General features: G+C 42.0%; 1 pseudogene; it reads right to left on the bottom strand.

The window, feature by feature from the left end:
- Window positions 1-8943: 8943 nt before the first annotated feature.
- On the bottom strand, window positions 8944-10096 carry LOC110143228 (sorbitol dehydrogenase pseudogene; annotated as a pseudogene).
- Between the last annotated feature and the right edge of the window lie 1436 nt (window positions 10097-11532).

Genomic DNA, 11532 nt, shown 5'->3' with positions numbered 1-11532 from the left:
TATTAGTTGCATACCTTTGGGAAAGTTATTTGACTGCTCTAATCTTATTTTTCTTGCTTATAAAATGACAATAATACAGATTTGCTTTTTGCATTCAGTAGTAATATGTACCACACCAGAGGTATGTAGTAAATGCTCAGTACATGTTAGTTTCCTATGCTCTCCCCTTCTGCTGATAAATTTGGTCAAGCAAAGTCTTTCTTTTTATAAGCAAGTCTCATCTCTTCTGTGAGCTATTCAAGTTTAGTGCTGGAAGGGCCCTTTAAGATAATCTTATCCAGTGGGTTTCAAACTTCTTTTTTTCATTTTAATGCAGAACATTGTTTTTTAATCTTCATTTTAAAAATTGAAGTATAGTTGATTTACATTGTTGTGCAAATCTCTGCTATACAACAAAGCAACTCAGTTATACACATATATATTCTTTTTGTAAACGTTCTTTTCCCTTATGCTTTATCCCAGGAGATTAGACAGTTTTCTGTGCTATACAGTAGGACCTTGTTGTTTATCCATTTTATATATAATAGTTTGTGTCTACCAGTCCCAAACTCCTAGTCTATCCCTTCTCCCTCCCCCTCTCCCCCTTGGCAACCATAAAAGTCTGATCGCTTATGTCTGTGAGTCTAACGGCAGAACCTTTGATGCAAAGGAGAGCTTGGATGGAACCTCAGTAACTATAATAGCTGAAGTAGTGCTCCTGAAGTTGCAGTGGGTGGGTCAGAGGTGTGGGAGAGCAAAGTTCCAGCATTTCAGGCTCAGCTTCACCTTCTCAGTCACGTTGTGTCATCACCACTGAGTCCTATTCTACCCCCTTCCAACATGGGTTTCAAAGGAAGTCCTACATACACCCTAAAGCTCCACTTAAATGCTAAAACCTGCACCATGCCTTGCCAGAAAGAGCCAGCCAGAATGAGTTCTTTTCCAGTTCTCCGTGGACAACGTGTGTCTCTGTGTAGCAAAGTTGCTTTGTATTAGAGTTATTTTTATTTTTTATCTTTATTTTATTTTATCTTTATTTTTATTCTTTAAAAAAATATATATAGCAACATGTATCCAACCCCTAGTAAGTGCCAGGAACCATTGCAATATAAACTTATTTAACCCTCTCTGTTCCTGTTCTTTACAAAAAGCATTCTAGGGGCAGGGCTCACATTTTCATTATCTGTGTCCCCCACAGTGATTCACACGTAGGAAGCCCTCACTTACTACTTACTGGATTGTTAAATAAAGGGCCAGAGATAAATCAGAATCATGTTATGGTCTAGGAAACCAAGGGAAAGATTCCTAACAAAATATATTATTCGGTTTTTCAAAGTTGACCTCTTTAGAGAGTAACTTGAAATACTTCACAAATCCTGACCTACTTGATTTATGTCATCCTGGCATGATGTGCTTGCCTGATTTCTTCTTTTTTTTCATTTATTTTTATTAGTTGGAGGCTAATTACTTTACAACATTGCAGTGGTTTTTGTCATACATTGAAATGAATTAGCCATGGATTTACATGTATTCCCCATCCCGGTCCCCCCTCCCATCTCCCTCTCCACCCGATCCCTCTGGGTCTTCCCAGTGCACCAGGCCCGAGCACTTGTCTCATGCATCCAACCTGGGCTGGTGATCTGTTTCACCCTAGATAATATACATGTTTCGATGCTGTTCTCTTGAAACATCCCACCCTCACCTTCTCCCACAGAGTCCACAAGTCTGTTCTATACATCTGAGTCTCTTTTTCTGTTTTGCATATAGGGTTATCATTACCATCTTTCTAAATTCCATATATATGTGTTAGTATACTGTAATGGTCTTTATCTTTCTGGCTTACTTCGCTCTATATAATGGGCTCCAGTTTCATCCATCTCATTGGAACTGATTCAAATGAATTCTTTTTAATGGCTGAGTAATATTCCATGGTGTATATGTACCACAGCTTCCTCATCCATTCGTCTGCTGATGGGCATCTAGGTTGCTTCCATGTCCTGGCTATTATAAACAGTGCTGAGATGAACATTGGGGTGCACATGTCTCTTTCAGATATGGTTTCCTCGGTGTGTATGCCCAGAAGTGGGATTGCTGGGTCATATGGCAGTTCTATTTCCAGCTTTTTAAGAAATCTCCACACTGTTTTCCATAGCGGCTGTACTAGTTTGCATTCCCACCAACAGTGTAAGAGGGTTCCCTTTTCTCCACACCCTCTCCAGCATTTATTGCTTGTAGACTTTTGGATAGCAGCCATCCTGACTGGCATGTAATGGTACCTCAGTGTGGTTTTGATTTTCATTTCTCTGATAATGAGTGATGTTGAGCATCTTTTCATATGTTTTTTTGCCCTCTGGATGTCTTCCTTGGAGAAATGTCTGTTTAGTTCTTTGGCCTATTTTTTGATTGGGTCATTTATTTTTCTGGAGTTGAGCTGGAGGAGTTGCTTGTATATTTTTGAGATTAATCCTTTGTCTGTTGCTTCATTTGCTATTATTTTCTCCCAATCTGAGGGCTGTCTTTTCACCTTGCTTATAGTTTCCTTTGTTGTGCAAAAGCTTTTAAGTTTCATTAGGTCCCATTTGTTTATTTTTGCTTTTATTTCTAATATTCTGGGATGTGGGTCATAGAGGATCCTGCTGTGATTTATGTCAGAGAGTGTTTTGCCTATGTTCTCCTCCAGGAGTTTTATAGTTTCTGGTCTTACATTTAGATCTTTAATCCATTTTGAGTTTATTTTTGTGTATGGTGTTAGAAAGTGTTCTAGTTTCATTCTTTTACAGGTGGTTGACCAGTTTTCCCAGCACCACTTGTTAAAGAGGTTGTCTTTTTTCCATTGTATATCCTTGCCTCCTTTGTCAAAGATAAGGTGACCATAGGTTCGTGGATTTATCTCTGGGCTTTCTATTCTGTTCCATTGATCTCTATTTCTGTCTTTGTGCCAGTACCATACTGTCTTGATGACTGTGGCTTTGTAGTAGAGTCTGAAGTCAGCTTGCCTGATTTCTTAAGCAAGCATAGCCATTCTAATCTTCCTTTGGCCCTTTCTCCATTATTTGAAGGAAAAAGAGGTAGAAACATCATCTTTTGCACAGTTAATACCTCAAAATATGCAAACAATTTAAAAACCTTTAGACTCAGTACTAAGGCCTGCTTACTGTAAAAAGCAGAAGAGATGAATGCTCTCTAGCATCTGTTCTCTAAAATCAACTGAGGAAACTAACTTTAGTAACTTTTGTTTAGATTCACAGCAATGTTACCCTTTGTAAAGGGCAATACTTGAGGGGAAATAATAGAAAAAGGCTTTGAAAATGTATTGGGCCAAATTCAAGGGAAAGGAAGCAACATGGAGAAGAGCGCAGAAATGTAAGAAATTCACAACTACCTTCCCTCTGACTTATAAAAGAGCATGGTTATGTGGACACGCTTCAGTAGCTAACCAGCAAGCACAGTAAGATAGAAAGAAGACAGTGTAATCAGATGCCACAGTACTCTCTAGGGAGAAATTTGGTTTGGAATAGTATGAAAGCATTTTAAGTCTTATGTATTTAACCTTATATATTACGTAACAGGGCTTCCCTGGCGGCTCAATCAGTAAAGAATCCACCTGCAATGTGGGAGACCTGGGTTCGATCCCTGGGTTGGGAAGATCCCCTGGAGAAGGAAATGGCAACCTACTCCAGTATTCTTGCCTGGGAAACCCCATGGACAGAGGAGCCTGGTGGGCTACAGTCCATGGGGTCACAAAGAATCAGACATGACTGAGTGACTAACACACACACATTATGTAATATAAGATGTACAGAAAACATTATTTTGCACTCCATAAACATAAGTCAACTAGGATACATAGGTTTTTTAACTCATACTTTAGTGCTTTGCATGTGGCATTAGTCAAAGATAGATCATCAGAGATACTGCTGGTAGTACTTCTGTTGGATTTCAGATATAATGGTATCAGCATTTGAAGGAGTGGGGTCTGCTATGTTTGTTTTTATAAGCATTAGTCCTATTATTTCATTATCATTGAATATTCAGTTTTTAACTGATGATAAAAGGAAAAAAAAGCAGGGCTTTAATGCTGGTTGCAATCTCCCATTACAAGGCCAATGTAGACAGTTTTCATGCTGTGGTTCTGGGCTCAGACATGGGCTGGTGTACCTTTAACTTTGGCTATCAGCAAGCCAGACCTCTGAGGCTTTTCGATCTTGTGAAATGAGAAGTAGTGCAGAATCAAAGGATAGCAAGTTCTGTGCAGACAGGGGTTGGTTCGTGCATTTTTAAGGGCGGGAGGCTGACTTGTAGAATACTGTTGCACAGACTGAAGCTGCTAATGCTGGTGAGATGACAGCTCAAGAAAGCAGAACCTTGGTTGTGAAGGCAGCAAAAAAGACAAACAGCATGTGTGGTTAATGCTTGTTTCTGCCAGTAGGAAATATAACATTTAGAGGGGAAAAAACAGCAAAACAATTAGCCTTGGATTAGATTTTTTAAAATATCATCAATTCATCATCTTTCTACAAAATCATCCCAAGTATTCTGGACACATTTCCCCAAAGAAGCCCTTTTGGACCTCCAGGTTTATCGCAGCAAACATGAGGAGATGTGGCAAGACAGGCTGAGAGAGAGCTCTGTGATATACATATTTGACACCAGATTAGATACAGTTTTATGGGGTTGGTTTCTGTGTGATCTGTTAAACTTTTGTTATATATGCACTTTAGAAAGTATTTCCTTGTGCCAAGATCTCATTTGTGGTCTGTGGTTGTTTCCAGAACAAGTTTGCTGTTTTGGCTTTTCTCAAAAAATGACTTCCTGATACACCAGAGATCCTCATCTGCAGTGTGGCTTCACCTGGGTGTGTCACCATCAGTTGGGAGTTGGATTGCAAATAATTTGTTCTCACTGAGCTTCCCAGGTGGCGCTAGTGGTAAAGAACCTGGCTGCCAATGCAGGAGATGTAAGAGACATGGTTCAATCCCCGGGTTGGGAAGATCCCCTGGAGGAGGGCGTGGCAACCCTCCAGTATTCTTGCCTGGAGAATCCCATGGACAGAGGAGCCTGGCAGGCTACAGTTCATAGGGTCGCAAAGAGTTGGAACCACAACTGAAGTGACTTAGCATGCACACATGCAATTTGTCCCTACTAATAAGTAAGGGTCTGAAGTTTGTCAATGATTGCCTGTTTTGAGTAGATTAGACTCGGTTCAAAATTATCCTTGTGAAAGTGTTGCTCTCCTTCCCTTGCATTCTAATATGCTTGCCTGATTGGGAAAGAACCCATGGTGGGAACTTATATAACCTTGATTAAGCCTCTGGTAGTCAGCCCTGTGTGTGAGCATCTTCTATCATGTTTTCCGGTGGATATATTAACAAAGCTGAGGCTTCCTGTGCTTTTCCATTGTTTCTATGAGCAATTCAGATAGGAATTGAAGTCCTCTCCCTGGGATGTAACCTCACATTCTGGCCTGTTTACTCCTCTACCATACTGTTTCAGCTATTCTGGAGAAGTTAAGGAAGAGCTTACACTAGCTATGGTGGTTTTATTTCTTCAAATCCGCTTAGAGCGATACATATCTAAGGTCATTCATTCACTGTTCAGTCAGTCAACAAATACTCATCAAGTCCTGTTTTGGTACCAAAATGCTACTTCATAGAACAGAGAGAATTTGCTGCTGGTGATGTTTAAAAGATAAGCTGGATCTTGTTAGTTTGAGAGGAGTGCATAGTATGAACAGAGGCAAGGGGGAGGAAATGGATGGAGTTTTCCCAGAAGAAAACCAGTGCAGAGTGTTTGCAGTGAAGGCGAGGGAATGTGGAGAGGACTTGGGATGTGGAGCTGGGTAGCTTGGAAGGATCCAGCCGGATGACTGAGGGACCTAACTCAGCCCCTCAGTAATTAGAACTTATCAGGGACTAACAGTATTGCTGCTCTCTATGATTTGCATCAATCTGTGATAGGAAGTACCCGATACATTCCTGCTGACCATGTGTGAATGTGAGTCTGTCTGTCACGGAGGGCGGGGGCGGGTGTGTGGCGAAGATTGTTGGCAGCCCTGGTCTAGTTTGCCTTACAAATCTCTGACTCTTAGGTATACTGCTATTTTTCTGCATTTAAAAAATGGACATATAATTCACATATCATATAACCCACTCATCAAAAGCATGCAATTCAGTGGTTTTCAGTATACTTACAAAGTTGTGCCACCTTCAGCATAATCTGTTTCCAGAACCTTTTCACTAATCCAGAAATAAGCCCTGCACTCATTAGCAGTAACTCTCCCCTTCCCTGCCTCCCACGCCTAGGTGACCACTCATCTAGTTTGTTTCTTTAGATTTACCTGAAAAAATATCCTAAATATTTAATATAAATGGAATCATACAATATAGAGCCTTTCTGTCTGACTTCTTTGGCTTTGCATAATATTCTCAAGGCTCACTTATGTGGTGGCATGTATCAATACTTCACTCTTTTTTGGCAGAATAATATTCCATTGTATGGATTTACCACATTTTATCTATTCATCACTTGGTGAGACTTTGGGTTCTTTCCACATTTTGGCTATCATGAGCATTCATGTACAAGTTTTTGTGTGGACACTGTGTTTTCATTTCTCTTGTGTAGATATTTAGGGGTGGAATTGCTGGGTTATATGATAACTCTATGTTTAACTTTTAAGGAAATGCCAGACTGTTTTTTATTTTTATTTTTTATTTTTATTTTTTTTCCATTTATTTTTATTAGTTGGAGGCTAACTACTTTACAACATTGCAGTGGTTTTTGTCATACATTGAAATGAATTAGCCATGGATTTACATGTATTCCCCATCCCAGTCCCCCCTCCCACCTCCCTCTCCACCCGATCCCTCTGGGTCTTCCCAGTGCACCAGGCCCGAGCACTTGTCTCATGCACCCAACCTGGGCTGGTGATCTGTTTCACCCTAGATAATATAGACTTGTGGACTCTGAGAAGGCGAGGGTGGGATGTTTCAAGAGAACAGCAACAAACTGTTTTTTAAAGTGGCAGTACCATTTTACAATCCCACCAGACATGTGTGATGGTTCTCATGTTTCTACATCCTCACCAATACAAGTAATTATCTGTCTTTTTGATGATAATCTTTCCAATATATGTGAAATAGTATGTCATTGTGGTTTTGATTCATATTTTCCTAATGACTAATGATGTTGGACTTCTCCATGTGCTTAATGGCCATTTATTTATCTTCTTTGGAAAAATGTCTAATCAGATTTTTTTGCCCATTTTCAATTGGGTTGTCTGTTTTGTTATTGAGTTCTAAGAATTCTTTATGCATTCCGTATACTAGATCCTTATTAGACAGATCTGTATAGTAGATCCCTTCTCCAGGGGATCTTCCCAACCCAGGAATCGAACCTAGGTCTCCCTCATTGCAGGCAGATTGTTTACCATCTGAGCTACCAGGGAAGCCCCTTATTAGACATATGATTTGTAAATAGATTTTCCCATTCTGTGGTTTGTCTTTTCAGTTTCTTGATGGTATTCTTAGAAGCACAAAAGATTTTAAAACTTGACAAGATCCAATATATCTCATTTTTTCTTCTGTTGCTCTGGGGGGTAGTACTATTTTAAATGAGAGAACAGCTCATGGAAATGGCTACTGGCCAATGGAGTTTGCTAGGGGTTAACATGTGGTTGGAATCCTAAAGCTGGAAAGACTGAATTATCTTTAATCCTATTACTGGAGTTAGATAACATTTTAGAATTAGATAATCATTATCTAGTTGTTGACAATTCTGTTGCTAACATGGTAGAGAGATAGGGAGGTCCTGGAAGAGAGTGAAAAGGTTGTCACCTCTGGGTCTCCATTTCCAGTGCTGATTGCAGGACTACAGTAGAAACCTGAGGGCTGGACAAGAGCAAGGACATTTTGCTGCACTTAAAATCAGCTTTGAACTCAAGGGTTGATTTCTAAATCACTGTTTAAACTTCTATCCTTGATTTGAATCAGATTTGCATTTGAAAATAAAGAGGGCTTCCACTGGGTAAGATTCTAACCCACATTTTTTTTTAAATTTCACATGGGATTTCAGTTTTATTTGTTTGGTTTTTAAATTATCCTAGACCAAGGAGGATAAGTCCTGTATTCTCATTTTATCATCCAATCAAATAGCACTTTTGTCTAGAAGGACTGTGCTCTAAAGGCAAACTGTTCACAACCTTTCACCCCCAACCCTGAGCTGCAGACTTTTGTGAAAATCAGGTTCTGGGCCAGTTGTGCTGAGTGTGCTTAGTCACTCAGTTGTGTCCGACTTTTTGCGACCCCGTGGACTGTAGCCCACCAGGCTCCTCTGTCCATAGGAATTCTCCAGGCAAGAATACTGGAGTGGGTTGCCATGTCCTCCTCCAGGGAATCTTCCCAACCCAGGGACTGAACCCAGGTCTCCTGTATTGCAGGGATTCTTTCCCAGATTCTTTACCATCTGAGCCACCAGGGAAGCTCAGTTAAGTCTTGATAAAGTTGTAAAAGGTCTTTTCATACCTGAGCTCCCATCCTCTATCTGGCCACAGTCAATAGAAGCAGGAACCCAAGGGGCAGATTTCTTTCCTTACTCAACTTCCACGCACTGTAGGAGGAAGGAGAGTTCCCTGCACCTGCTTGCCAAGCTCTGCTCTACTTGCTAAACTCTGATTAGCATAAACAGGTCATTCTGACTACAAGTGCCCCCAAGTTCTCCTTACTTGTATTTTTAAGGCACACCAGTTCCCCTGTGTAAAGCTCTCTATTTACAATGAATCAATTATTTATTTTTATTATTTGATAATTTTATTAATTATTTAACTATTATTGGAGAAGGAAATGGCAACCCACTCCAGTATTCTTGCCTGGAAAATCCTATGGACAGAGGAGCCTGGTGGGCTACAGTTCATGGGGTTAGCAATAGTCGAACGTGACGGAGCACACACACAATTATTAATTATTCTTACTATTCAAAAGAAACTTTCACATTGTCCAGCCAAATGCTTAGCCCCAAGATGCTGAGAGTGGGCACAAGGACAGAGCCCAGTTCGCATCTTGGATTCTGGTCACTGGGGTCATACTTGATCATGACTTTCAACCCCAAACCCTTTTTGGAGGTTTCAAAAGCCCCCAGAGCTTTCACCACAGGAAACCAATGGGTGACCAAGGGCTTTACATTCATAGACTTGGATGCAAGTGTTGAAATCGCCATTGGCCATGTTTTGCAGTAGCGAAACGCCCTTGATATTCACCTTCTGGGTGGCTGCGTGCACGAGGGGCCCACTGGTCATCTCAGAGCCCAGCACCACCAGCACCAGCCCACCAGGATGAGTGGGGTAGATGCCGGCCTGGATGGAGGTCTCCACCCCTGTGCACTCATTGTGACTTCTGGCTTGCTGCCCAGCAGGCCTTCCACTTTCTTGGCTATTTCCTGAGGGCTCTCGTTGGAGATCTGGAGGATGAAATCAGCCCCAACTTCCTTGGCTTTAGACAACCGAGAGGCTGACAGATCAGTCACCACCACTTGAGCTGCACCCATTGCCTTGGCTGCAAGCAAACTGACCAGTCCAATTGGCCCAGCTCCACACACAAGGACCTTGTTCCCCAGGGTGACTCCAGCTCGCCGGCAGGCATGGATCCCCACAGACAGTGGCTCAATCAGGGCCCCTTCCTCAAAGGTGACATTGTCAGGAAGCTTGTAGCAGAAGTTAGCATTGTGCTTGTAGAACCGGCAGAGGTTCCCATCATCGGGGGGCGTGGCGCAGAAGAAGATGGTAGGTGACAGATTGTATCGGCCAGTCTTGCAGAGTTCATCAGGTTTCTCAAAGAGCTCCAGGCTCAGTGTCAACATGATCACCTGGTTGTAGGTGCTCGATCCATGATTCCACTTTTATGACTGTTCTCAAAGCTTCATGCCCTAGCACCATTGGTTTTTTCACAACACAATTTCTGATTCAACCATGCTGCCAGCTGTGGACATCTGAACTACAAATTCCGACAGGATGTATCTTCAGCAGCACCTCATTTAGGCCTGGTTCAGGGATAGGATAGTACTCCAAGCACAGGTCTCTGTGTCCATGTACCACCAAGGATAGGTTGTCCAGCTTGGCAGCTGCCATGTCTGTCCCTCCCTCCTTTCCAGTCAGGGCTGCTGTCCACTGTTTGTGAGGTGGTTTGATTGGCGGCCCCTTGGAGGGTTCTCCCAGATTTTAAACTGTGAAAGTGGTTGAATCCAGTTTAAAAACCAAGAGAAAGCTGTTGGCAACTCTAGCTGGGGATCCCACAGTATATAAAATAGTGAAGCAATTCAGAATTTTTCAAGGTGAATTCATGGTTGTGTTGAGTAGATCTTTGCTGATTTCTGCAGTTGGCTCTTGAGAATCTCTCTGCTTCTGAGCACATTGCTCAGAGAATATTCAACTCTAAGGATTGGAAGGAATCGTAAAAGTCATCTTTTCCAAATCTGCTCACCAACAATGAGTGGAATGTAGCAGGGAAAGTGCCAGGGACAATGGTGAGGGGACACGTGGCTTAAGGATTTTATGCCCACTTCATTCAGCTTCAGGAAGGACAGATGCTGAAGGAAGGGAGATAAATCAAGTGGGGAAAGAGGTTGATTAAGAATGAAACCAGTTGGATTTGCAAAGTCTAAGGGAGAAGGCCAGCTTTTGAGACTCTTTCTAAATTCCTGCCAGCTGCACTTCATCATTCCGTTCTCTGGGATCAGATCCTGTTTTATGAACTCTATCCTTGCACTGATCACTGTTATCTTTGAACGTGTCTATGTGTCCTTTTAGACCAGGAGCTCTTGGAGATAAAAAGCCACAGCCTCACTCGTGTATAGCCTTTCCAGTCTTTGAGACTTAGGGACTTAGCTGATAGTATGGTTGCACAGCTACAAATGGGGGCTTTAGCATCAGTAAGGCTGACTCCCGGCTTCAGTAGCTTCAGATTTGAAATCTCTCCTTGACTTTGATTGGCTCTGTGACCCTGGGCAAGTTACTTAACCTAAGTCTTAACGACCTCATACGTAAGATGAAGAGTAAGGATGAGTTTTAAGGATGAGAACTGTGTAGAGTTCTTGGCACTTGGCAAATGATTGCTGCTGAGGTTCAGATTAGCAGGCCTCAAGAAGTGCTTTCTGGGGGCCTTCCCTGGTGGTCCACTGATTAATATTCTGCATTCCCAATGCAGAAGGCACAAGTTCAATCCCTGGGCAGGGAAGTAAGATCCCACATGCTCTAAGGCATGGTTGAAAGAAAAAAAAAAAAGAAATGTTTGCTGAGATAATTTTCCGGGGGCAGGGGGAAGAGCTCCAGACTCATGAGGCATGACTCCAGCTGACTGCCAGGACTGCTGAAGCCCTTCTTAATTCTTGAATCTCAGAGTGGTGACTGCCTGACTCTGGTCAACTGGGCTACCCAAGTTCAGCTAACTTAAGATCATTTGGCTCTGTTGTTCTGGAGACCTCTTTGATTCAGTTCACCTGTCCCTTAATCCAGGGTAATAGGTTAGGTTTTACCAATGCTGCTGCCAGGGGAGGAGACAGGTGGAG

The sequence above is a fragment of the Odocoileus virginianus genome, unplaced genomic scaffold (genome assembly GCF_023699985.2).
Source record: "Odocoileus virginianus isolate 20LAN1187 ecotype Illinois unplaced genomic scaffold, Ovbor_1.2 Unplaced_Contig_1, whole genome shotgun sequence".
Taxonomy (NCBI): Eukaryota; Metazoa; Chordata; class Mammalia; order Artiodactyla; family Cervidae; genus Odocoileus; species Odocoileus virginianus.
Note: the sequence above shows the minus strand (reverse complement) of the source record. Positions and strands in the feature narration are given on the sequence as shown.